Raw genomic sequence first — 27,490 nt, forward strand, 5'->3', positions numbered from 1 at the left:
GGTTGGAAAAACATTCCCAGAGAGTAGTTATCAGTGGTTCAGAGTCAAGCTGGAAGGGCTTATCGAGTGGCGTCCCGCAGGGATCAGTTCTTGGTCTAGTGCAGTTCAATATCTTCATCAATGATTTAGATAATGGCTTAGAGTACGCTTATAACGTTTGCGGACAATAGCAAGTTGGGAGGGGGTGCAAGTGCTTTGGAGGATAGGATTAAAATTCAAAATGATCTGGACAAACTGGAGGAATGGTCTGAAGTAAATAGGGTGAAATTCAATAAGGACAAATGCAAAGTACTCCACTTAGGAAGGAACAGTCAGTTGCACACTTACAAAATGGGAAATGACTGCCTAGGAAGGAGTACTGCAGAAAGGGATCTGGGATCATAGTGGATCACAAGCTAAATATGGGTGAACAATGTAACACTGTTGCAAAAAAAGCAAACATCATTCTGTGATGTATGAGCAGGAGTGTTGTAAGCAAGATAGGAGAAGTAATTCTTCTGCTGTACTCCATGTTGATTAGGCCTAAGCTGGAGTACTGTGTGCTGTTCTGGGAAAGATGTGGCCAGATTGGAGAAAGTCCAGAGGAGAGCAACAAAAATGATTAAAAGTCTAGAAAACATGATATATGAGGGAAGATTGAAAAAATTGTTTGTTTAGTCTGGAGAAGAGACGACTGAGAGGGGACATAACAGTCTTCAAGTACATAAAAGGTTGTTACGAGGAAGAGGGTGAAACCAGATCCTGGGGGTCTGTAGAAGACCTGAACACTATCCCAGTGGAGCCTCTGGTAGCTTTCTTCTCCAAAGTGATTTTGACCCAAACAGGTTTTGTTTTATTCATTCTGTCACTTCTAATTTCTTTACATTCTACCCTGTCATTATGCTACTCCACCACCTTTACCTTTATTTGTCTTTCCTGAACAGCACGTACCCTTCAGTACGCGTACTCCAGTCATGACTACTATTCCACCATGTTTGCTATCCCTATAATATCTGGATTAACTTCCAGCACCAGTAGTTCTAGTTCCTCCATTTTGTTACCTAGGCTTCTTGCATTGGTGTACAAACATCTTAGCTGTTTCTGCTTGGCTTCATCCAGATTCCTCACCCTATTAGGTACAGTAATTCTATTGCCAGTATTGCCTACTTGACTGTTAGCTTCATTGGTATTGGCACTGTCTTTTCTCTTGATGTCCATTCTCCTACCCTCTACTGTTCCTTTCTCCATTGCTGCATCCTCTCTTTCTTGATTTTTCCTCCCTCTCAATATTAGTATCAGGCATGGAGATTACATGAGAATCTCCAAGTCATCTCCCCCAAATTTGTAGTTTAAACCTGTTTTAATCAGTTTTGACTACTTCCACCCCAGAAGTCTATTTCCTTCCCTACTTAGGTGAAGTGCATCCCATGAATGTGTGAGTCCTCTGTCCATGAATGCCTCCTAGTGGTTGAATATCCCATATCCATCCATATAGCACCACTGCCTGAGCCATATGTTGATCATCATATTCTTGTTTTGCCTTTTCTCCTCCTGTAGGAACAGGTAGAATCCCATCTGAGCCTCCATTTCTTTAAGTGTCTTCCCAGCCTGGCATAGTCTCCCTTGAAACATTCCAAGAAGAATTTAGCAATATGATTTATTCCCACATGTTGGACAATCAGTGGATTTTTTTCTGCTCCCATTAGGATTCTCTTCTGCCTCAGGCCCACGTCCCATATCTTAGCTCCTAACAGAGAGCAAACCCTTCTATTCTCCAGATCAGCCCTGGTCACAAGGCTGTCCATAGCAGAAAGTCCCCAATCACATAGACCTGCCTCTTCCTTGTGCTGGTGTGATTCTCCAGTCTTCCTCCTGTTTTTTTTTGGCTGCAAGTCCTCTGTCTTTAGTTCTCCCTTGTCATCTTCTGTGAGTCATCCTCTGTGTGCCTGGAACTCTGAACTCTGGCTGTCTACACTGATTCTTCCCCTCTTCTTGTAGGACTAGCCGCTTTTCTCTTTTTCCTTGCCCTCCCACCTTCTGTTACTGCCTGCTGCACTCCTTCATTTTCCAGCTCAGCAGACCTGTTCCTGAGCTCTATTTCTCCTTCACTGCTGGTCTTTTCCTCTGCCTGGTTCTCGTAGTTGCATGCTTCCACTGGCCACTTTCCTCACCCAGCAGTCTCCCCTCAGAGTTCTCCAGTCCAGCTTGCATCTGTCTTGACTTTTCCCTTCAGCCTCCTCTTGCCTTCCCTCCATCATCTGCTTGAATCCCCTTCAAAACTCAACCATCGTTTCTGTCTGCATCTCCAAACCTCAGATCTTCTCCTCCATCAGCTCCATCAGGTGGTAGTTTGTATAAAGGAAACTCTTTTCAGGTACCCGCTCCAGGATAATCTACATCCTGCAGCTTCCACATCCAGTCATCTTCATTATGTCACCCATTCCTTGGGTCACTACCGCTGCTGTATCTGTCATAGCATTCCCACCTAAGCTCCTGTCAAGAAAACAAAGCAAAAAACCACACACAAAACGAAAACAGAACACCACCCCCACCCACCCCCAAACTCCCCAGTTTTCAACTCTGTTTGCTGGCTCCCGTGGTACTGCTCCTGTACTGCTTGGCTGCCTTTATAATCAGGGACGCCCTGCCCTGAAATGAGGGTTCTACTGTGATCAAAGGCTCTGCTTCTCTCGCAGCATGCTGCCTCCTACCAGCATCTGCAAACTGAAAAACAAAAGTCAAACCAGCAAGCAAGCAAGCAAATTTTCATCAGACAAGAGGCATGATTTGTATGACTCCTTCCATTTTCCTCTTCTCTGGCTGAATCACCGGTTTTCGTCTCTTTCTGCTGGTGTCTTTGCTCTTCCTTTATCTAGCCATGTACCTCTCCTCTTCCCCATATGTTTTCCTGTATTATCCTCCCGAGCTATCTGTATTTCTGTGCTCTAACCCAGTGTTTCACAACCAGTGTGCCTTCGGGCACAAACAGGTCTGTCGTGGAATTTTTTGAAAAATCTACACGTGAGAACAAAAAAAAATCTTCCCTTATATTTTAATTAATATCTGATCCAGATTGCATTCTGTACTTTGCTCCTTGGATGAAGCCCCTTTCAAAATATTATGCATGCATCGCATTCCATTCTCCAAAGTGAGGTTAAGATAGCAAATATGAGTACTGTGGAATTGTGGGTGGGGAAGGGGGGAAAGCTGCATTCTGATTGGCTGTTTGCTTCACTCCCCTGCCGCCTCCAATGGCAGAGCAACCAATCGGAGCTCAATCTCCCTCCCCCCCCCCCCCGTGAGCAACGGGTCGTCTCCTCTACCGTCCCCCTCCATTCTGCAGTCGCCAGCCTGGGGTGGGAGAAAGAGCCCCTGGAGCTGCTCCCCAGCCTGGAAGGGGAACAGGAACCTGCTGCAGCCCCCCAGGATTGGGAGGTGGGAAGAACCCTAGAAGAAGCAGAGGTGGGTGGGGGCTGGGTGTGAGGTGGAAAAGCTGGGGAGGGGGGCAGAATGTGTGGGGAAATTGAAGGGTAGAACTGATGGGGGCTAGGTGGGTGTGGAGGCAGAACTGGTTGGGGCTAGGTGGGGGTGGGGCAGAATTGGGGTCTTGTTAGTGTGAATTTGTGAGTTGACTAAAACATCATTAACTGTATTGTACAGACTGTGGATGGCCAGGGTGGTGTGGTAAACAGCTTAACCCGAGGCAATAAGAGGAGAGTTCGTTCAGAGACAATATGGTGGGGTGCTTCAAAATAATTAAAAGTATCAAGGTGTGCTGTGGCAGAGAAAATGTTGGGAACCACTGCTCTAACCAGCAATGGCTCTGTTCTCCTCTTCCATTGTTAGGTATATCTATGCCCTGTAGTGATTCAGTTAGATGCAGTGACACCAGCAGGGGAAGAAGTGTCATTGCATTTAGACTGGGTTTTACACCCCTCTCCTTGAATAGGAGGAAATGCTTGGATCAAGTTGATCTGCTTCGTTGAGACACAGATGAGCAGACGGGGCTATTGTCTTAGTGATGTTCTTTTCTCCTTAGGATAATGGAAGCAGTAAATTTTGTACATGATTTTCTCCCCTTTAATTTTTCACATGTAGCTCTGTATTAAAACATTTTTTTATCCCTCTCAAATAAATACAAAACTTTCTGCAGAGGACCTTGGGGTGCCAGAATTAAAAAGTCTGCAGGGGGTATAATTAACCAAAAGAAACCGTCTTTGTAAGGACTGATATTCTTTCCCTTCTGTCTGAAGGGAAGTTATAGATCACAGTGCATGTGGAATGGCAGAGGCGTGAGTGACATAAAGGCTTTTTCATTCCTGGTCGTTTCAGGTTTTCATTGTTTTCCGAAATGCTGATTTTTACACAGCTGTTTAGAAGATAATGACTTTCACAGGAAGGACTGGCAAGTTTGCATGCCAGGCTTTTTTATTGTGATAGGCTTTTAGTAGGTCAAGGAAATGTACTCAGGAGGGCTCTTAAAACAGGCTATGAAATCATTTTGCTTAGCTTTGTTTTATCACTTATTTTTAAATAAGGCTCCCTCTTCTCCTCAGGCTGCGGCTTTTCAAAGCTGCATGAGCAGAAGCAAAACAATAATGGCAATGTTTCTGCCAGCGTCAGCTAAATTCATATATAGTGTTAAATATACTTAATCCACAATTGCACAGAGGTGTTAGTTATGGCTGTTTTTCCTCTTGGTTTGGTATCTAATAGTCAAGCAGAGCTCTTAGCATCAAGGAAGCGGGAGAAACAATTTACAGAACTGGAATGTATGTTCGGTTTCATTACGTTAACTGTGTCCTCTCTCTTTTCTGGGAAACCTCTGAGAAAGGTCTCTCTCCCCACGCAGTTAAACAAGACTTACTAGATTTGTTACAGATGTGTTCAGGAACCCTGAATAACTGTTTCCCTAAAAGGCAGTTCTCGTGCTCTCTCACACATCAATCCCTGTCCCTCAACATCTTTCTGGACAAAATAGTTGAAGTAGCTATGATCATCCTACTCATATTTCCCCCTGCATTTGTATTTCTTAGAGTTCACTTTTAGACTGATCAGTCTATTTGCAGCTGAATTTCTCTGGCTAGATCACTCATTTCTAGTCCCATGTTCATGTATTGCTAATCGAGTGTTCTGCTTGAGGTCTTTTGATCCAATTTTGGTTTATGTAGTGCCTCTTGCTCCTTTAGTCACTCCATGCTTCTCTTCTGACACTTCCCTTGGTTACCTCTACCTACTTTAGACTGAGCCTTTTTTCATGCTGTCACATATGTGCTTGGTGTGTTCAGTGCATGACAACTTTCCTTCCCTCCAGCAGAAAAATGTTTTAAAAACTCATCTATTTCTTGAGGCAATAGGGGACTAATGCTTTTATTTGTTTTGTGTTGTATGATATTCTATCTGCTATGTCTTTAGATTGGAAGCAGCTTCAGGCAGAGACCTGTTTACCATTTGTCACATTACACCTACTATACAGCACTGCGTACACCGAAGTTGTTTAATAAATATATCATAGACTTTTGGATGTGCCTCCTTAGTCTCCTTAAAATGAAACAGCCTGTAAGAATTCCAAGATACCATGATTCAAATGATAGAATTGTTTTCCTATTTATAAAATCAAGCAACTTGTAAAAACCTGTCTGCACACTATTGTCTGGCTATATTTGTCTTTCCTAATCCATAGAACTGGACCTCATTTTGGACTGCACGGTACATACTTTTTTGATAGGCATGCAGTACATTCCCAGTCCTAGTGTTATAACATGTTGGAGACACAGACCGCACTTAAAAATCACCAGGTAGTTCTTTGTTATATATTTTTGCTGCAAAGCAAAATACAATTACTTTTCTTGAGGGAGGTGGAAAAAGGGCTAAGGTCTGTTGGGGAAATAAAAACGCAGTCTAAGTCATGAATTGAAGTCTTCCGACAGCTTGTTGGCTTGAAGCATAAGTCAGTGAACGTGTCTCAGCTATGCAGACAATTTATGAGCTCACACTGTAGCAAACACACTTAAGACAAACATGTAAATTGTGCTGTAGGGAACTATCTTGCACTGACAGAATGGTCAGGTAGATGACTTAATAGGTTTTTTCCCCATCTCTATAATGAATGCATGATTTAAATAAGTTATGCTAAGGAAGTTAATTGTTTTTGTGTGGCATAAAAATCTGCCAAACTAAGGGCAAAACTTTTACTGGACTGCATTAAGTGCAGTTATCTTATTATTACTCCCAAACATATACAATGGCATAGAGTTCTTCACATATACCAAGCAACATAGCAATCATGAATGGGAACTGCTTTAATTTAGTTAGCATAAAAGAGTCTGGGTAGCAAGCAGTAGAAGGTTTTCCAGGTAAACCATATTCCTTAAAGCCTTTTTTAGGTACTGAGAGTTCAGAGTAACAGTATGACTGTAAGTCTATCATTAAACAGATTTATCACACAGCAGTAGAAACCATTTGATTGTGCAGTTTCTCTTCCCCTGTGATGATAGTTGTGTAACCCAGCATGTGCAACAAAACGGGATAAGATAGAATACAGACTTCCTGTGTGATCTTGGGCAGTCATTAGTCTAGTCTCTTTATGTTTCAGTTCCTCATTTATCAGGTGGGGATAATAGCGTTTCCCTACCTCACAGGAGTGTTGGGAAGGTAAATTCTTAGACTGTGAGGTGCTCAGGCACTGTGGTGATGGGGGCCACGTAAGTACTTCAGACGGATATATAGCTACTGGAATCCCACTCTTCAGGCATGTTGTAGAGTTGATTTCAATTCTATTTAGAGACCCCCCTTCAGTCAAACTCATGGGACTATTTGAAGATATGTCTCTAGCCTGAGAGAAGGTGCGTTGGAGGTTCTTAGGCAGAAGACTTCACAGGCGTCTTAGGTATTGCCTGTGCTCTGATGCTTAGGAATATTTCTCTTGCCAAATTCAGTTTAAAAAAAAAATCTGTGATATGTCACTAAAAGTGTACACACGCTTCACACTGAATCAGACGTGGCATGGTTCTCTCCCTTATAAATTTACATTTTAAATTGAATGGAAACAATACAACAGCTAAAGGAAGAGGTGTGAGTAGGATCACTAGAGATCAGATCTGGTTAAAGAAATGGATTTTCAGGACACATTTGGAGGAGAGGGAGGATGCTTTTTGTTCAAGGAGAGAGATGCAATTCCAAGGGCAGGGGTCAGCATGAAAAAAAAAGTAGGAGAAGCAGATAAAGGGAGCAAGAAGAATAGAGGATTGGACAGGGTGTGAGAAGGAGATGCAAACAGAGATGTACGCAGAGCAGAGCTGTTTAGAGCAATGTGTAATCATTTTGAATGCATAGAACATATGTTGCAGTCAAATTTGACATGGAAATTGAAGGGCACCACTGATATACTGGGAAAAATGACATAGCAAGCATTACTTAAAATAGCTAAACCCATTCAGTTAACATCTTGTGCAGGAAGAATCTAATGTGTGGATGAAGTGTAGTGTTATGTAAAATAGCTAATGACTGTATAATTTCCTGTCTATTCACTGACTGACCTGCAGCAGATGAAACGGATGGGATGGAGGTTAGAGCGCCATTAGAAGGAGTCTTTGCAGGGACTGGCCAGTTGAGTAGAGCGAGTTATTTAAAAGCCTAAATGTTGGCTGCTGTGAAGGTTGAAGAAGTCTGTCTATCTTCTCCAGAGTAGCTTCAAGGAATTCTTGTACAGCTGAAATATTATGGATGGCAAGATAGTGATTTTGGGTTGCTGTGGTATGTCTGAAAAAAGAAGAGCATTTCTCTGAATTTTGACTTATTTTCTCACTGCGGCTCTAATGTAGGCTATTATCTGTGCAATTGGTCTGTGCCCCTCATGGCTAGGATAATCAAGTGAGATAAATTGGGTCCACTGGTGGCAGAATGCCTTCCTAAGGGAAAGGCAGAATTTTGGCTTCAATTGTTTTGCTCCCTCAAACATGCAATTAGCAGGCCCTTGCTCCAGAAATGTTGACAGTCCCACTAACTATTTTGCTGTCTCTAACCTACCCTTTTTGGACTAGGCCATTGAAAAGGTGGTGATGAGGTAACTCTGGCAGTATTTAGAGCCCTCAGATTGTTAATGTGAGGGGGGTGAAGGGAGAAGGTGTAGCAGTGTTTTGTGCTGTGACTTTTTTAACCTCTTCAGGTTTGTGTTGGTTTGGTTATTTTGCATAATCACCAGATCAAGGTTGCCAGTGCCAGTATGATCTAGCAGGAGGGCAGAAAAGCCCAACTTTATAACTATTGCCTTCTTTTTTGGTCTGAAGTCAGGTAGTGTAATTTTTCCAAGTACTGCTTTGTGTCACTTGGCTGGACATGCTACAGGAAGGTTCAGCTCATACTCAGGTGTCTTATCAGATATAATTTGGTAACTATCTTTAAAAACAAAAAGCCAGGAACAAAGAATTCAATACTTGCCGAGCCTGAAAGCCTTCCAAAGTGGTGAATATATTTTCTTGTTTTATTTTTCATATTCTCCATACTTTATCAATCACTTCTAGCAAAACATAAGCAAATGTGGCTTTGGCTTGTGGTTGTCACTTCAAGTGTCTGGAGAACTCCTGTGAGGTTTCCCCTGCTATTTCTAATACAGTGCAAATCAAATCAAGATAGCAATTATCCCAGACTTTTATCCAAGAGCGTATTAAATGAAATCTCACTTTAATATAAAATTAAATATTTTCTTTAAGTAATAGCATCAAGACAACTAATATCTACATGAAGCAATTGTTAAAGCATACAATACTCATTTATGTAGAATGATTATCAGGAGCACAAATGAAAATCTAGCAGATGCAGCAAGAATGTGATTGCTTTAAACCATATTAAGGATATGAAATGCTTGTCAATCTTATCACCCTAAAAGAAATTATTTTCCAGAGGTCTTAGAAACTTAAAAACAGCCAAACCAGTGCACACCTATGTGATGGTCTCTGTCTAGTTGCATCTATTCCCTTTCCTTCCTGTTTCTTTGCTCACGCCTTGTCTACACTACAGAGTTTTGTCAGCATCAGGCAGCTTTTGGCGACAAGACAGTGAAGGTGTACACACTGCAATGCAACTTTTGTCGACGAAACTCTGTAGTGTAGACAAGGCCTTACTCTCACCTGTGCTGATTAGGAGACTTCTGTCCCCTCCCCAAGTCTTATTTGAGATGTGGCTTCTGCACCTTAGTCCTGTCTTTGTCAAGTGGCAGTGGTTTCTAGCACCACCATCCTTTATTTCTGGCTGCTATCAGAATGGCTTTCTAGGCCTCCCCCTGAGCGATGCAAGTTTTGCACTGCCCACACTGGTGCTATGTCAGTGGGAGACACTCTACCACTGACATAGCTTCCGCTTCTCATGGAGGTGGAGTAATTATGCTGATGGGACAGCGTTGTAATGTAGACTTACCCTTTATCTGTGCATATTATACTGGCAGAGCACTCCTGTGGCTTGTCTGTACAGGATGTTGTTGTGTGGCAAGCTAGGGTCTGAATTTAGGGTGCACCAGCTTGTTGTGCAGTAACATCCCGTGTGGACGCTGCCACAGCACACCCAGCAGTGCCAGAATGTGTTTTCGCTGCTACTATTTGTAAAGTGTAGTAAGTCAAACTACCTTCTGGGACTTAGTGTGCCGTAGCAGTGTCCACGTGGGACGTTACAGTGTGGTAACCCTGTAGTGCTGGAGATTCTGAACACAGGTTACATCAGCAAAATTGTGTTATTTCTGGAATAGAAAATTCCAGCCACCTACACTCCCCCAAACAAAATAAGATATAGCAGCAAAAGTGCAGTTTTGATGGTATAAACTGCTTCCATGCTGGGGGCTTTTGCTGGCATGGTCACAAATCGTACCCCTTATTGATATAGCTGTAAATCTCGCCCTATTTACCTCTTTTCCTTACTGCTGTGTTTTATTTACTTAAATTAGCCAGATTGATAATTCTGGGAGTGCAGGTGTCGTCAGCCTTAATTTAATTGTTCTTTCCCTTTTTCTCTAAAATTGAAAATAATTATTGTTATTATTAAATATATTGTGGTAGTGCCCAAAGGCCCTAGTCAGGACTTGGGCCCCACTGTGAGGGGCTCTGTACAAAGAGAAGACTATCCCTGATTTTGATGGGCTTACTGTCTAAAGATTCAAACAGAAAAAGAGAGAGGATGTGGGCAGAACATACAAGCAAATGAGTATGGTGAAGAATTGCCATAGTTTTGTTAGTTACATTTACTGCAGAGTTTTTAAAATAGGATGAGAACTAGAGAAGAAGAGAATAGGAAGCGGGAAGAAGGACAGTCACAACATGTCACTTGTGTAGCCATGAGCAGCAAATTGGGTTTTCTAGACATCATGGCAGAGGTAAGTCTTGCAGAAGTGTGTGAAGGAGAATAAGTTAGTGAGCGTTCAGGTTTTATCAGGGAGAAAGCATGGAGATGTTTAAAGAAAAAACTGGTGGTCAGTGGCAATGGGGTAAGTGACATGATAGGTAACTAGTTCATCTGAGCAGGATAGGGCTAAGTTTTGAAGCACCTTAAAAGGTAAAGACAAGAAGTTTACATTTGATGTGGCACTGAAGAGGGAGCCAGTGGAGGGTTTCAAAAAGGAGGTTGATGTGGTCAGAGCAACGAGCCAAAATGATTTTAGCAGCACCAATCTATTTAATAGACTTGAGGGGAGGAAGGTTACAGTAGTCAAGGTCGGAAAGGAGGAGGTTGCAGACGTTCAGATGTGAAATGATGAGAACTCAAATGAGACTTTATCTACTATCTCTGTGTGGACATAGAGGAAAGACTGGATTTTAGAGAGGTGTAAGAAAAAATGCAAAGATTTAGAAATGGCCTGGATATACAGGTCTAGTGGGAGGGCTGAAATAAAGAGGACTCCTAGGCTGTGGGCCTGAGTGACGGGGTGGGTGGAGGTGTTGTCCACGATGGTTGGTGGAGAGGGGAGGGCGTGTGGGGAGACAATTAAGAGCTCAGTTTTGGCCATGTTGCGTTTAAGATGATGACTGGACATCCATAAAGAGATGTTGAAAAGAGTTGTTGAGATACAAGGCAGGATGAAGGGAGATAACTCATTAGTAGAGGCTGATTTGTGAATCCACAGCATTGTGATGCTAGTTAAAGCCATGATTGTTGGGTAAGAGCAGATATTAGAGTTCCGACAAAGGAAGGAGGACCCCAAAAAACAGGGCTGCAGGAAGAGGTTACAGTAGCAGTGTGCCCCTTACCTTCTGCCTTGACCTTCTATGAAGCAGCAAGGAAGCCAGGAGATGAGTAGAACAGTGAACCGCCTAATAATCTATAGGCTGTAGACACTAAAGTCATATAAATAATAAGGCTTGGAGGAAACTCTTCAACCCTGTCAAAGGGGGTTTGTTTTCATGGAGGGGATGACTGTCAAGCAGAACCAATGATAGACATTCCTTCCGTCCAGTTGGTAAATTGAGGTGGGAGGAGATTTGAAAATCCTCTTGCAATCCTCCATAAGTATATGGAGCCCAGCTAACGGTTAGTAGGAGTGAGGAGCTTTAGTGAGAGATTCATTAAGCAAGGCTGATGACTTTGTAAAGCACAAAAGAATAAAGAGATAAGAAATGTTTTCAAACTCAGACTTAAATAAGTTTAGCATTTGGGCTTTATTTGCTGAATTAAGTAGCAGTTTCAGAGATGCGTACTTTGTGGACATAGGACCAGAAAGACTGCTGAATGGAAAGGGGTCACTTGGCGGCATCAATTAATACAGCTCTTTGGAAAGCTGAATCTTCACCCAGTGTTCCCAATGCTTTTCAACAAACTAGTCTTGTGGAGGATGGAGAAAGAACTGCATGCTGGATGTTCTGTTCTTTCCCTTCCTTCTACCCAAACTTTTTTCTGCTATGCCTCTTCTCTTCCCCCCACCAAAAAATAATTAATTGCAGAGTTGTGTAATTGTCCCTGAAGTTCAGGGAACTGAAACTGCAGCATAAGTCATCTTGATAAATGACTGTATGCATTCATGCGATGAAATTAAAACAAGGCTGTTATTTTTTATAGTTCTTGAAGTGGTAAGACTACTCTGAGTACAAGATGTGCTTGAAGCGGGAGTAATGCTGTGATACTGCAAAGCATGATGTGATGCAATTTTCCATGTCCATTGTTTTTGATGGAAGTCACTTATAAGTTTATATATCTCCTGAAGATTATATTTGTTTGTATTAGAGGGTTCCTCATGACTTTGAAGTAGAGGACTCTGAGCTGCAAATGAGAAACTCTAATATAAATAGGAGTGATCTACAAGGAACAGGTATGCTTATTATAAAGCAAAATACAGTAGTTCCTAGTTTTATCTACCTTCGCTGTGCACTTTCTATAGGCTGATCTGTTACAGAACTGTCTGTGTGATGCACTGTCTCAACATAATAATGTTAAGACTGTTAGAACATGTGAGCTACAGTAAGGCCATGCATGGGAACTGTAGCGGCATAGCTGTGACACTGTAGCAATGCCGGCATAACCTCGTTGTGTAGACAAAGCCTGCACGGACAGAAGGCTTTTTTCCATCACTGTAGGAACACTGCCTCTCTGGGTGGATGGTAGCTAGAGGTTAGCTAGGGGTGACACTGGAGGTTAGGTCGGCAGAGCTATGGTGCTCAGCAATGTGGATTTTTCACATTGCTGAGTGCTGTACTGTAGCTATGTGAACCTAGATTTTAAGTGTGGACCAGGCCTAAAAGTGCTGGTGTTTGACTCTCTTCCAAAGGTGTAGGACGAATGGTGTGTGTATATCGTTTGTGAGAGGTGACTCCAGGCACTTTAATAAAAGCTAAGATTTATATCTTCATTCTGGGCTTCCCTTTTGTTTCATATTTCACTCCCTTTCTTCTTGCTGCTATTGAAGCACCTTCTGTCTGGGAGGCTGAATGAGTCCTCAGTAAGGCTATGTTTTAGTCATGGCTAATTTTAGTAAAAGACATGGACAGGTCACGGGCCGTAAACAAAAATTCACGGCCCGTGACCTGTCCATGACTTTTACTAAAAATACCTGCCGTGACTAAAACTTGGGTGGGGGGTCTGCGGGTGCTCAGGGAGGGCGGTTAAGGGATGCTGGGGGAGGTGACCTGGAACCTCTGCTGGTACTGGGGGAGGAAGGGTTGGCGGGGCTGGCAGGGGCTTCCTACCCGGATCCATGTCCTGGCAGCTCCTAGGCAGCGGAGGCAGGGGCCAGGGCAGGAGCTCCTCCACTGCTCCCGCCACAAGTGCCGGCTGCTGCAGCTCCCACTGACCAGGAACCGCAGCCAATGGGAGCTGCGGGGGCAGGGCCTGAGGGTGCTGGCAGCATGCGGTGCAGAGACAACCCCCCCCCCGCCCCTCCACTGCCTAGAAACTGTAGGGGGTCCCCCCACCACAGGTAAGCGTCCCCCTCACACTCCTCAACCCCCTGCCCCTAGCCCTGAGCCCACTCCCACACACCCAAACTACTGCTGATGTCTCAGGGGCTGCCTGGCTCGGGCAGCCCCTGGGCCAGCACCAGCCGCTGCAGAAGTTACAGAGATCACGGAATCTGTGACTTACGTGACCTCCATGACAGACTCGCAGCCTTAGTCATCAATCGCAGCAATGCTGTAGTTAAAGTTGAGATGGCCTGGCTGCTCTAAAGCAATTCTCAGAAATTTTATTTGAGCTATGTTCCATCATGCCTTGTCTTATCCTAAAGGTGACTTTTTTTTTTTTAAAGAAAAAGTTGTCTCAGTGGTTAGACTTTGAGAAATGTTTAATGTGGATCTTTTGGTGCTTGAATAATTCAAAAACAACTTGGTTGTAAGATTTCAAATTTACCATGCTCACAGTCCTCAATAACGTGGGTGAGGTTAGGTAGGTGAACTGCAGAGCAAAAAAAATATCTTTGACTCTTCTTTGATGCGTAAAGAACTCCATTTTTACTAAGCTTTTTTCCTGCCTTTATTTTATATTTTTAGAAATTCCAATTCTTTGCTTCCTTGATTTTCTCTGTAGAACTTAAATTATGATATCACCAGAGACTGAAACCTGATCAGTACAGAGAGGAGAGGATGTTAAGTTTAGAACATTTTTTTTGTTAAAAACTGTTGAAGTATGAATTCCTGACAAGCAGCTGGATGAAAATCTTTCTATGAAAGATGCAACCTATTTCCCCCCCACAATTTGAGGGCTGGGAAAGCTGTAGCTCAGGTTTCAGCTTGTTGCAGTACTGCTGTCCTGTTCTAGTTCTCTTGACTTCCATATGGTTCTCTGGCAGGCTGGATAAAAACCTTTTTTTTTTTTTAAATTGATTTTTATTTACATATTTTCCTTTTAAAAATATACCTATTTAAAATTAAATTTGAAATTATGATAACCTGTGTTAAGATCTAAACGTACCATCACTTGTTAAAATAATTTAATTTAAATATTTAAGCATAGTATGTTTGCTACCAGAGTTTTAAAGAAAGTCAAATCCATTTGACTGATGGAAGTCACTGGCTAAGCACCTGGAACCAGAGTTTGTTGAAGTGCCAAACCAGCTTTTGGCAGCAGTAGCCTCTTCTGCAAGTGCAGAGACATTGTTTTCTTCATTTCAGTTTATTCAGCTAGTTCAGTTAAATAATTAATTCATTCAAAGTTGAGAAACCAATTGCAGGAAAGTTTGTTTTCCTCATCCAATCTATGAATAAAAACGAGGCCCGAGTGGATAAGATCTACTAGTTCAAAAACCTTGAAAGGACATGGTGGCCAGAAACAATAAGATCAGTTCATAACCTACAAGTAATACTTCCTTTGTTTAATAAATTGATTATTTGTAAATGCAAAACATTTGATAAATATACTTTATTTTCTGGAATATCCAGCACATTTACTTAATTATAAAAAACAAATTTAAAAAGCTGGTTTTGTGACTTTTCAATTGAATTCCAGTTTCCATCCCAATGTAGATTGACACAAACCATGAGTTAAAAAAAAAAATTAACTGATAAATAAGAAATGCATCATTTACCATTTTCTAACATATTTCTAAAAATTAAGAATCTGATTAAATGTATGTTAGGCTATAGAACTGCTTAAATAAATGTGCATAGATGCTATGTATCCTTCCAGTTATCAGAAAGAAGTACCAAATTTAGTGTACAGGATATACTTAATTATAATATGTTTTAATGGTTACCAACCAGTGAAAATCAGCATTTATTTAGGGGAATAACTTAAAAAGTACAAATGAAAAACAAATTAAAATAGATTATTTAAACCAAGGTTTCCTGCTTGCTGATTAAAATCGTGATTGAAGTTGGTGATTTAAAAGACCAGTTGAAATCTGCTGCCCTTCTTCTGCAACAAAATGTAGAGAAGTCATAGATTTTTAAGGCCATAAGGGAATATTTTATCATTTAGTCTGACCTCTTTGAATAACATAGGCCATACTGAATGAAATTGTAATTCCTGCATCAAGCCCATAATTTCTTGGTGAGCTAGAGCATATCATTTCCAAAAACTATACAAACTTGATTTAAAGACTTCAAGTGATGGAGAATTCACTACACCCCTTCATATCAAGACTTCAGTATATCTAAGGAGAAAAACAAACAGCAAAACCAACCAACCTTCTCATTTTTCAAGGGGGACATATCTTGAGGTCGTCTTGATACATAATAAAAGTTCCTTAAAGAATTTCATACTACCCATGCATAATGTTTATTTGCTTAATAATATGTAAGCAGGGGAATAGTCCCGCTCTTGTGGGGAACTTTCCTGGCTTCTGCACTATCCCGGTGAAGTGGGCTAGCGAAAGGATCTGAGTCCTCGCTCCCACTTCCTTTACCCAGTGGCCTCCCTGCCCTTGAGGACTCCCCTTCCACTCTCCTGTCTGGCAGAGTCCTCGTAACCTCAACAAGGCTGGGCCCAGGATTCCTGGCGGGCTCGACCCCCCCCAACCCTGCTGCGGTCACCTAGGACAGGGGCTAGGGTGTCCCCACTCCGGGGTATTCTTTCTGCACTGGGCACTTCTCTGATCCACTGACCATTACATACAAGTTAAAACAAATGCAAGTTATTTAATCAACAATTAATTTTAAAAAGAATAAGGAAAAAGCCCTGGCTGGGATGATTTAACTGGGACTTGGTCCTGCTTCGAGCAGGGGGTTGGACTAGATGACCTCCTGAGGTCCCTTCCAACCCTGATATTCTATGATTCTATGAAATGGGAAAGGTTAAAGGAAACACATCACCCCGCTCTGTGGCAGGGAACATCACAAACAGTGTCTCTGGAATGTCAGGGCAGTTCACAGTCTGTTCCTTGTAAGTCCCAGGCTGCCTTCTCAGGCCCTGGCTGTGCTGTAGGGATGCTGTGGGTTGGACACTCGCTCTGGTGGTGGCCACACGCTCTCAGGCTCTAAGTGATAGGACCCTTCTTCCCAGTGTTGCCCCCGCCCTGTCGGGGTTATGATCCACGCCTGGCCTGCAGAGCCTCTTGGCTGAGGCGTCTCCCTGTGCTGGGCCTGCTGCCCAGGGTCCCCCTCGCTCTCCCCAGCTGCTCACCGCACCCAGCTCCAGACTGCTCCAGCCCCAGCTGCACCACTCGGTCTCTGCACTGCTGCTGCTGCTCTGCCTCCAGCTCCCTGGGCTGCTTCTTTGGCCCCTCTGGCTCTGGTTGCTGCAGCTCTGCTCCCAGGACAGGTCTGCAGGCTACTTCTGTGGCTCTGCTCGCAGCACTGACCTGCTTCGTGGGCTGCTTTTCTGGCCCCTCTGGCTCTGGTTGCTGCAGCTCTGCTCCCAGGGCAAGTCTGCTCTCTCTGGGCTGTGCCTCTGGCTTTGGGGCTGCAGCTCTGCTCCCAGGACAGGGTCTGCTCTCTCTGGGCTGCTTTTCTGGTCCCTCTGGATCTGGCCCAGCTCTGCTCCCCAGCTTAGCTTGGGCCCCTGCTTTCTCCTTAGCTTGGCCCCTACTCTGTCTGACCCAGGCAATTCCAGCTCACATGGAGGACGGTACCTCCCTGGCCTCCTGACTCCCTGATTAGCCTGCTCGCCCTGTCATTCAGGCTGACCTGGAGCATTGGCCTCTCCCCATTGTTCCTGGGGGCTGTCAGTCTCGGGGTCCTGATTCCCCATCGACCCTTCCCCCTTTTTAGTACTGGGAGCTAGCAACTAAAACACCCCCACTGAATGTTAGTAAGGGGGCAACAGTCCCCTTACAAATGGGTGAAAAAAGTTTCTGTAATCATCTAAACCTTGGCATCTCACTCCCAGCCTGATGGTTGGCTATGGTAATGATCCCATCTGGTATGTCTCCCTACTCCTCCTTCCTTACAAGCTGTACTTTTTAAACTTCCCTGTTTCTCCCTTTGTTGGGGGTGCAGATGGAGAGCACTTCTGTACTTGTTTCCCCACCCTTTGCTGCAAACATTGATGCTGTCTGTTTGATAGGAGCTCTCTTCAGCTGTGAAATCTGTAATTCTCTTTTTTGTTCTGCTGTTTTAGAATTGTGGAATGCTGTGAAGACTCTAAGTGCCCTGCAGCATTAGGCAGATTACTATCTGGACTATCTTCAGCACAACGAAATTCATATACAAGAGGTATCAGACCAATAGCTTACCCTCACCCTCAGATTGCACCATTGTAGACTAGACTGTTATATTAGATCCTTCTTCCTGCTTCCGCCATAGTGTTGCCAAATTGGTAATATTTTAAAACTGGACAATAGAAAAAGACAAACTTATTTTTAAACAAAAGCTTTACAAATAATGTAGAATGTAAACTGGTGCAGGGACTGTCCTTTTACCAGTTGTTTCTATAGTGCCTAGCATGATGGGGAAACCTGACCTGCTTAAGGCCTCTAGACACCAATAGATTATGCAGCAGAACCAAATGTACCATTACTTAGGAACAGGTGAAAATTACATGCTTTTGGGGGCGGGGAGGGGAAGAGGATTCTGCCTGCTTGCTTCTCCTGCATTTTTTGCTGCATTCTAAGAATTCTGACCTTTAACTTTAACTTAAAAAAAAAAAATTAGCTGCCAATATAGAGAGAGAACAGCAGAAACAGGTGTTCTGTTCCCCACTCAAACCAGCATTGTCCAACTCGACGTGGGTTTTGGCAATAGCAGCAGCAAAGGTGGCTACTCTGTACTCTTGCACCCCATTCACTTCACTTTGCACATACATTAAGCACATTAAATTATTAAGCACAGGCAAATTTTTTTAAAAGGAAAATTAAATGCAAAAAAACAATGTGAATATGTAATCCACATACCTCCTGGGTGTGGTGTTCTGTCCCATCTAGTAGCACTGAGACTGCTTAAAGAGAGTCTTAAAGAGAGATAAAAAGAGTCTGCTCTACAACCTTAGCTAAGAGCCAGTTGGCTTTTAGCTCATGCACTAAGCTTCAAAGGTCCCAGGTTCGATCCTGCCTGCCAATGACCAGGGTCTGTTGGCATTACAAATGCAATGTAAATGTCACACAGTGATCATAAAATGTCAGGAAATGCAAAAGTAAATGGTGTTTCTAGAGCCAAATCGTGTATATTTTATGGTATACATGTAACAAAAAAAGTGTAGTTATCTCCACATTTAACAAGAATCACATCACCTTATCAAGAAACAAAAATCTTTCTTCCAGGCCCTTCTTCTCACATGTCTCAACTACTACAATTCTTCCTCTCCAGCTTTGATAAATCCCATGTTGCCTCACTTATATCCATTTTAAAATGCTACTGCAAAGATCATATTTGTGGCTCATTGCTTCAACGATAATCTCTTTGCATCCTCTGATGGTACCTACTTCTCCATTGCATCTAACACAGACTACTTGCCTTCACTCCCAAGGCTCTTTGCCGCCAATCCCTGCCATGGCTATCATCGGTCATATTAAGATGCTGACCTCCACCACTGTGCAGCCAGTGATTCAAGCCTTTTTTTCCCCCCATTTGTGAATTTTCAGACAAATACCTTTTGTGCTTTCTTCTTTCTTTTCTCATGCATGGGAGTAGCTCCCCATAAACATCTGCAAAGCCACCTCATTGTCCTCCTTCAAAGCTCTCCTTAAAATGCTCCTCTGCCATGATACATACAAGAAACTCTGAGAATTATTAGGCAGTGGGTGTGCTCAGACCACTGCTTTTCTTACTGACCAAGATTATCTCATTGTTACCTTGTGCTCCCACCTGTTTGTAGTACCCAACTGTTGTCACGTATACTTCAGTTGTAAACTTTTCAGGACAGGGTCTATCTGTTTGTTATGTGTTTGTGCAGTGCTTTGCGCAACATGGCCCTGATTTGACTGAGACTTTAGGTATTACCACAATACAAACAATAATAGCATGTATATGCAATGGAGCAGAATTAACAATGCTATGGCCATCTTCATGTTTGCATTTCCAGTTTAACTATACAACCTTAATGTAGATTTGAATTCTATTTTGAATATACGTTTTATGAAAAACTTTACAAAATGCAGTTGTATTGAAATGTGCTTACTAAAATTATTCGTTCTTTGTACTCTTGACTTTGTCATCTCTGATCATTACCTCAGCCTTGTCTTGGCATAAACTTTCTTGGTAAATCAATTGTAATGAATGATCTTAGTTCTTGGCCCTCTAGAATTTGGACTAAATTATTGCTGGGAAATAAAGATACACTACCATTAGTTTACCATTCTGAATTTTTCAGCCCAGTGCATAAGAATGACTGTTGCTTTACTCCTGAGTAGACTAACTGGATAATTGAGGATTACAACCTTGCATGAGTTCCATTGCCTAGTGGGCTGTATGTAGGTCATGTTACCCTAAGACGTTATTTTGTATTCCAAAGAATCTTGAAAACTTTCACATGTTAACAAAGTGAAATCACAGTTTAAAAAACTACCACTTTTAAGTGGGTTATTAGAGTTGTTTGTTGCCCTATATAGGGAGAGGAACATAGCTTACTGACTGATGATTTGAGCCTTTTCTTGGGCAGTACTTTTGACCTGAATGAGATCTGAAAGTTCCTTAAAATATTGTTTCCAACCATTAGCCTCAGAGTGAATTGGGATTTTTTTGGATCAAGGCTACTCAGAAAGGAAATAAACAAAATGATATTCCAATAGTTGTTTTTATATCAATTGTCACAAAAAAAAATCCATGTATATTTAAAAATGTCTTATCTTTGTCAGTGATTTAATAAACCTTTATAGTTAATTTTTACATTGTTATTCTTATGCAATGTGTGTGGATGCAATTTGGCATATGGTTACAAGGCTTTGTGTAAACTCAAACTCTTTGGTCTGCACTTCAAAATGCACAGGAGATTTATGAGCTTAATTCTCATTAACACTAACAGTGATTCTTCTTCGAGTGCTTGTTCATGTCAGTTCCAATCAGGTGTGTGTGTGCCGTGTGCACAGTTGCCAGAAAGTTTTCCCTTAGCTGCTCCCTTTGGGTCAGCTGTGGAGCCCCCTGGAGTAGTGCCTTCATGGCGCTCAATATGACCCTGCCGACCCAGCCCCTCCTGAGTCCTCCTTACCACCAGTGACGGTTGTTGGAACTGCGATCGCTTGCCTAGCAAGTTCTTCCCTTAGTGTTCTTTCATATAGTTAGTTTAGCCTAGTTTAGTTGTAGTTAGTCTTAGTTGTTAGTGTAGATAGTGAGGTTTGGGAGCAGGGTTTCCCCAATCCCAACCCCTCTCCCCCCCGTTGGGCTCTGGGGTATACTGTGAGCCCAATTCTTTAAACCCTGTGGAACCTGCAGCAAGCCTATGTCAATGAGCGACCCCCAGGACTCGTGTCCGAAGTGTCTGGGGGAGGCGCACCAGACAGATAGGTGCAAGATCTGCAGGGCTTTCTGCCCCAGAACTAAAAAGGAGTGAGATTTCCAATTGAAGCAGTTGCTCATGCAATCCTCCCTTCATCCCCAGTCTGCTGCGGACTGCCAGGACCCCGCACCGAGTGCTTCTGTAAGGAGTGCCTTGACATCAGTACATGACGCAGTGCCGAGGAAGGACTCTAGTCTAAGAGACGCTCAGCGCTAGTGCTCTCCGGCACCGCATGATGCACAGATGACCTGGCACCACTTGCATTCACTGGTGCCTTACAAGTGGCATAGAAAAGCCGACAGGGGGCGCTCCCCTGTGCAGAAAGCAGCAGGACCCGTGGGCGCTGTAATGGTGCATCCCATGAAGGAGCACTTGGCGTCCAACCACCAAGAGTCAGCGCCGTCGACCTTGGTTCCCACTGGGGGACCGTCGAGTCCAGTGCAGTGACTCCCAGGATGGGCAGTGCCAGGTGGAGGAGTTGGAGCTACCCTCCGCCACGGACACTTTTGAAGCCGCCAGAGATTTAATAGCGATGACGGCTCCTCAGCCCCCGGTGGTCAGAGATAAGCCTACGGCGCCGTTGCAACTGGCGCCATGTAGAGGCAACCCAGCCATGATGCGGTGGTCATCCTCTCCTGCCCAGCACCATTCGCCTTGGCACCACTCCAGATCGCCATTGACAAGACACTGTTCTTCGGTACCAGCAGAATGACGCTTCCCTTCCCCGGCACTGATGAGGGAGCGTCACCGATCCCGGCTCTGAGAGAGGACTGGCACTGGACCCCCAGCAACAGTTCCCAGCCCGGTCACCTCGACTCCGGTCCCCCGCATCATCAATTCGGCACAGGTCCCCGGTGCAGTACCATGCAGTGCCACCATGGTCATCACAGTCAAGATCCGTGTCTTTGGACTCGGACAGTGACTCGCACTATTCCCGTCGTAGCAGGCATAGATCCGACAAGCAACGGAGGGAGGCGCCACTGGCATGGCAACCCCAATGGCAGCCTCCAGTGTAATGGCCTTTTTGGACCCTCTGAACTTACCATCAGGCCCAGGGGTCCCTTTCCAGGGGCTCCCATTCAGTGGCCTTGGAACACCGACCACCCCAGATGGTCAAGGACCGACCTATGCCTCATGGATCCGAGGCAACCTTGGTGCAAGCCCCACAGCCGGCCCAGATCGCTGCCGAGGCAACTCTGAGGCACGACCCATTACAAGGCCAGGCTACTGCCACCTCAGCTGTGGTCGCCACAGAGGCCCCAGATGCTGAACAGGAGAAGGGCAGGGAGCCGGTGGGTCAGGAGGATCCCGTACCACCTCTGGCCTCCTCATCTTCGTCCCTGGGCGAGGCGCTGGCGGGAGCTTCAACCTTGGACCCTCTCCCAATTGACCACAGGGCCCACCAGGACCTTCTATGAAGGATTGCCTATAATGTGGTGTTACAGGTGGAGGAGGTGGTCAAGCCCAAAGACCCATGGTCGACATCCTTGCGCCAGAGGGACCATCCAGGGTAGCTCTGCCACTAATAAAAACTATTCAGAGCAGTATTAAGACTCTGTGGCAGACCCCTGCCTCAATCCTGCCCACCACCAGTGGGATAGAGCACAAGTACTTTGTTCCCTCCAAGGGGTTCGAGTACCTGTTCTCTGACCTGCAACCATGCTCCCTAGTAGTATCAGCGGTGAATGAGAAAGTGAGAGTTCACCATGTGCATCAAGACTAACCAGTCCTGTGTGGGGAATTATCAGTTTGACTTGTAAAGGCCAGAAAATTGATAAATCTCTACCACAACAACAACAATTTGTGTAGTGGGTATGCTGAGAGCCACTGAATCAAACTGTAGACTCTGTATGTAATGAACAGCACTTTAAGCCAGGGGGTGTGGCAGCACCCCCCAGCACCCGTAGTTCCGGCACCTGTGGCTGTCCTAGGAACAGAACCCTCAAGCTTGCTTTCTTGCATTTACTTCAACCAGAGTTGCAGCAATAGCTTGATGACCTATTAAATGACAGAAGAAGCATCTCTGGCAAGAAAGCGGAGGCCATGTTGATCAAGCTAGGGGAATATGACTGCTCCTCATTCCCTCTTAGACTCTGTCTGCTTCATCTTCTCAGGCATTCCAGAGGTCATGGAAGGGAAAGGTATCCTTGAAAGTAAATCTGCTTAGCACAGTTCTAGGCCTTTGAGGATTTAGCTCTTGAATTTTGTCCAATTTGCCCCAAGCATCAAAAAACCTTACGGGTTTTGAAAGCTTTTGGAACCTATAACTAGTCTGCCACTTCTTGCTTCATAGGAACTTTATTCCTGAAAAGACCATTAGTCCTTTGTCTGTGACCAATGCTGGATGTTTTAGTAGAGGGAAATTCCCATGATACACCTAGATATGCAATAAGATACCACGTGGGGAAATTTCTTCTTCACCTTAGCTGAAGATGAGCTTGTACCCTGATGCGTGAAGATTGACCCAATATTTTATGCTAGTTATTTTCCTTGCAAATGCTATTCTTATTTGCTTCTAATCCTTTAAAGGATATTAAGCCTCTTGCCTTAATATCTTGTGACTGTGAGATGCACAGGATAATTATACAGCACATAAACTGTGATTGTGGATTCCTAAGCTAGCCTTCACCACTTACCATATCTTCCTTAGTTGACCTGATTAAACCTAAGGTGCCCTCTCCTGGTCCATAATACATGACGATGCTGTGTTACAGGAATACAACGTAATCAAATAGCAGGATGCAAACATCGCTCTGGACATCCCACAACAATTATTTTATGGCACACTGCAACTCAGTTTGTTAACATAGTGGCTTTCCATTTCTTTATGGCTGAGTACCACTGCCATACAATAGTTGTTAGAAGAAGAAAAAAAAATGTGAAATGGCTAGTGTTAGTAAGATGAGGCTTCCTATGACAAGAATGAAAAGCCTCAAATGTCAGAAACTGGCAAAAAGAATATTGCTTTAATAAGGTTACAGATATAAACTGTGGGGAAGATATTGGGCACAAGAAGTTCTTAGTACTAAGAACTTCATCACCTGTGTGTGATCCCACATGCCTAAATAGCTTATCGATGGATGATGCAGATATTACTGTGAATTGTTGAGTGTGTGCACCAAGATTGTGTTTTGGCTCTCTGTTCAGTGCAGTATTTCTTTTCTATCCTGGTTTCTGGGTGTGGGATACGATAATGTTCCTCCTCTTTCCCCACCCTTATGGCTTATTGGTGGGAAGAGGTTCCCATTGCTTCCTTTGCTTATCTCTAAAGGGTTGGTGAGTTCAGCAGCACCAGTTGCTTGCTCTTAGGCACACGGCAGCTCAGGGGCCAGTCTTGTGATTAAATCTGGTCTCAGAATGAGTGGAGCACTAATGTCCATTAGGCATACACACTCCGAGAATCCCACATGACTGTCGCATTAGGAACTGAATACCATTGTGTGTAGGCTTTCAGTCATATTTTTTTTAAAGGAAGTGTAAATTTTCTGAGGAAAAAACAATACCCTAATCAGAACTGCACAAATCTCTCTTCAAAGCTAATGCAACAACATACTGTGAAAATACGAAGCATAGTGGGAATATAGCATAGTGGGAGATCCACTTGAATACTAAGTTCCTATTTTTCTAGAAAAGTACAATAGTGTTCTCAATACTTGCAGCCTTTAAGTGGCTAGAACTATTGTAGAGCAAAAGGCTGCACAGACCTTTTGATGGTGCCTTCCCACGGTGCACATCCTACATAGCTGCTCATACAAAAGCCTTGTTGGAGGTAGTGGCCTTTATAGCTGATGTGTAATTTACCACCTCTTCCTGGTGTGTTAGCCTTGTTTGTATTGATAAATGCATGTTCTCTGTGTATAGCCTGCAGATAATTCTGTAGGTCACATACAACGCTGCTTAATATACCTGTTTTTTATTAAGTACGTTTGAATTTGTGACTTTGGTTAATAAGCTACTACTCTCACAAATTCTATTGTTAACCGATAAAGTCTGTATGTTCTGATTTATAGTGCCACAAGGGGTAAACTGATGTTAAAAGCATTAATTAGTCTTGGTTGACTGCAGAAAGAATTGAGTTGGAGTGAGACAGCTTTTGATTTAGCCCTTTGTAGGCTTTTGATTTTTGCCTAAGCTTGTTAAAGGGCCTGTATCTCTGACTTTTTTTTATGCCTGATTGTATAATTAGAGAGAGTTTAGTATGAAATATAATGATTGGGCTGACGGAGCCAGGGCCCCAGACCTAAGATGAGTTACATGAAATATAACAAGCCCCACAATTAAATTACCATAGTCCCTCAACTGCCCCCTTCTTACAAGTTTTTGCAGGCCAGAAAGTACAGATGGGCCTTAGTACTTTTCCTGAATGTTATGCTTGGAGTTCCTAAGCGATTTGATTTGTGAACAGAAGCCGATATAGCTTAGTTTCTGTAGCACTCAGTACTATCTATCTGGGTGCTGGACAAAAGTTTAAGAACAAATAATTAAAATTAAATTAAATTGAAGTCTAGTTTTCCATATAAACCTCCATAAATTAAACTTGTTGATTCAAAAAAAGAATAGAGTTGGAACTGGTTTGGATGTTGCCTATATGTATATGATTTAAGATTTCCCTCCCTCTCTTGCAACACTCAACTCTGGTATAAATGATCACATCTGCTTATAAAAGAAAAATGTTGCTTCTTAGTTGGATTGAATTTGCGTTCACATGTTTTAATGCTTGCCAGTAAAAAGACAGCATTTGCCCATAGTTGTCCCCATACCGTGGTATTTCAGTTCCTGAGATTATTTCCTTTTTATTAGTATGTAATGCTGTGCAGTAGCTGGGGCGTAGGTTAACTTGTTAGTGGTAACCCAATACAGAAATGCTTTTTAAAGGTACACAAACATGCGTAAGGAAATCCACACATACTTTGCATCAATGGATCGCTAAGCTACATATAGTTTTAGGGAGTCCTAAAATGAGTGAGATGGTACAAAAATGATAAAAGGTTTAGAAAACCTCATCTGTGAGGAAAGATTAACAAAACTGAGCATGTTAGTCTTGAGAAAAGACTGAGGGGGAACCTGATAAGTCTTCAAATATGTTAAGAGTTGTTATAAAGAAGAATGTGATTAATTGTTCTCCATGTCCCCTGAAAGTAGAACAAGAAGTAATGGATTTAATCTGCAGCAAGAGAGATTTAGGTTAGACATTAGGAAAAGCTTTCTAATTAAGTTCTGGAATAGGCTTCCAAGGGAGATTGTGGAATCCCCATCATTGGAGATTTTTCATAACAGGTTGGACAAATACCTTCCAGGGATAGGCTAGGTTTACTTAGTCCTGCCTCAGTGCAGGGGGCTGGACCTGCGTTGAGTGCAAGATGTCCCTTTCAGACCTAAATTTCTAAGATTCTATGATCTTCAACTTCTGTCGTTTAAAAGAAGACTTTCACTAAATCTGAAGATTTTTTTTAATTGATTCACTGCCAAGCTGATGTCCTCTTCCATAAATATTATTTTGAAAGGCTTTGGGCTCCTTTCATTGGTCATGATCTACTATAGTTAAAGTAATAAAGTAAATGTGTTGTAAGATTTATTTCTATACATATATTCTCTATAGGTTGGGTCATACTATTTTCACACAACCTGGTTCCTTTGCTCTTCTTGCTGTAAGTTTAGCCTTGCACCTCCTCACTGCCACCAGAAAAATTCTCATTATTCAGAAGAATTGATGCTTATTTTCTATTGTATTTATTTATCTACTTGGAAATAGAAATAGATTGGGTGGCTGATAGTTCTGACATTCCTTAATGAAGTCATAAAGCAAGACTGGGGCTTAGAATTTCTCACCATTATCCCTGCTGCTCAGAGTTCTTGCTTGATGCCATTCATCAAGTTTTCCTGTCTTGCTGTCATGAAAAATGAAAATTCAGAACCACTTCAAATTGTTATGATTAACATATCATTCAGCCCAGTCCAGTGAAAGCTTAGGGTCAAAGGAATAAACCTTTGTTATTTTGTAAAAGGCAAATTATGATTGTCATTCAGTTTTCTTGGCAAGTCATAATTTAAATTTTTGACAGTGGGTGAACAAATTGATATTAAATCCATGAGCAGGCAACCAAATGGCAGTTTTTGGGTGCCCAATTCTAAATGTTGGTGGAGCACAAATTTCTCAGTGGAAATAATGAGATAAAGTGGGCAAGAGGACTTGCAGGAGATTCTTCTCTATCCTCAAGTCCCCCAGAGCAGGCTGATAGGTTGCGCTTCTCAGTGAGGTTGACAAGAAGAATCAGTAGTAAATCTGCCAAATCTTGCTTAAACTAGATTTTTCAGTGTGTGTTTTAAGAGTACAGTTAGGAGCCATCATGCAAAAAGAAGCACTTGTTTTTAGACGTGTCTGATGCAATTAAAATACATGGCTTATGCTGCACGAATGTGCACCTATATAAATGCCCCCAGTTGCACATGTTGCTTCACTGTCCACTTTTGCTTTAAGTACATGGAGGTTTTGTGCTTGCAGTTGCACACGCTTATTATCTTCGTGCTCATTAGCATAATTGTCCCCTCCTATTTGTGCTTTCATTTTCAGTATGTAAACAACTTTTAATGGCTTTCCCCCTTCTTTCAAATAATGGCCTTTGTACCGAAGGAGAAAATTAGTAATAGCTGAAGGCAAATTTAATGATGCAAAGGCAAAATTTTTATAATAAGAAAAACTTCTACCAACCCTGTTCAGTTAGATACCATTATAATTTGT

At 42.9% G+C, this 27,490-nt stretch overlaps 1 protein-coding gene across 12 annotated transcripts in view; it reads left to right on the plus strand.

Annotated features, from left to right (window-relative positions):
- The window catches only part of FAM168A (family with sequence similarity 168 member A), a 365,574-nt gene that overhangs the window by 56,400 nt on the left and 281,684 nt on the right, over positions 1-27,490 (plus strand). For 2 of the 12 annotated variants that reach the window (XM_037880557.2, XM_043527542.1), the window contains exon 2: positions 17,443-17,537. The exons of 9 other annotated variants lie outside the window; for them this stretch is intronic. The gene's annotated coding sequence lies outside the window, so the exon portion shown is untranslated. Of the gene's footprint in view, positions 1-12,180; positions 12,266-17,442; positions 17,538-27,490 lie in introns of all 12 variants that reach the window. One more of the 12 variants, XM_043527545.1, reaches the window with a different exon arrangement.

Source organism: Chelonia mydas, chromosome 1, assembly GCF_015237465.2.
Source record: "Chelonia mydas isolate rCheMyd1 chromosome 1, rCheMyd1.pri.v2, whole genome shotgun sequence".
Taxonomy (NCBI): domain Eukaryota; kingdom Metazoa; phylum Chordata; order Testudines; family Cheloniidae; genus Chelonia; species Chelonia mydas.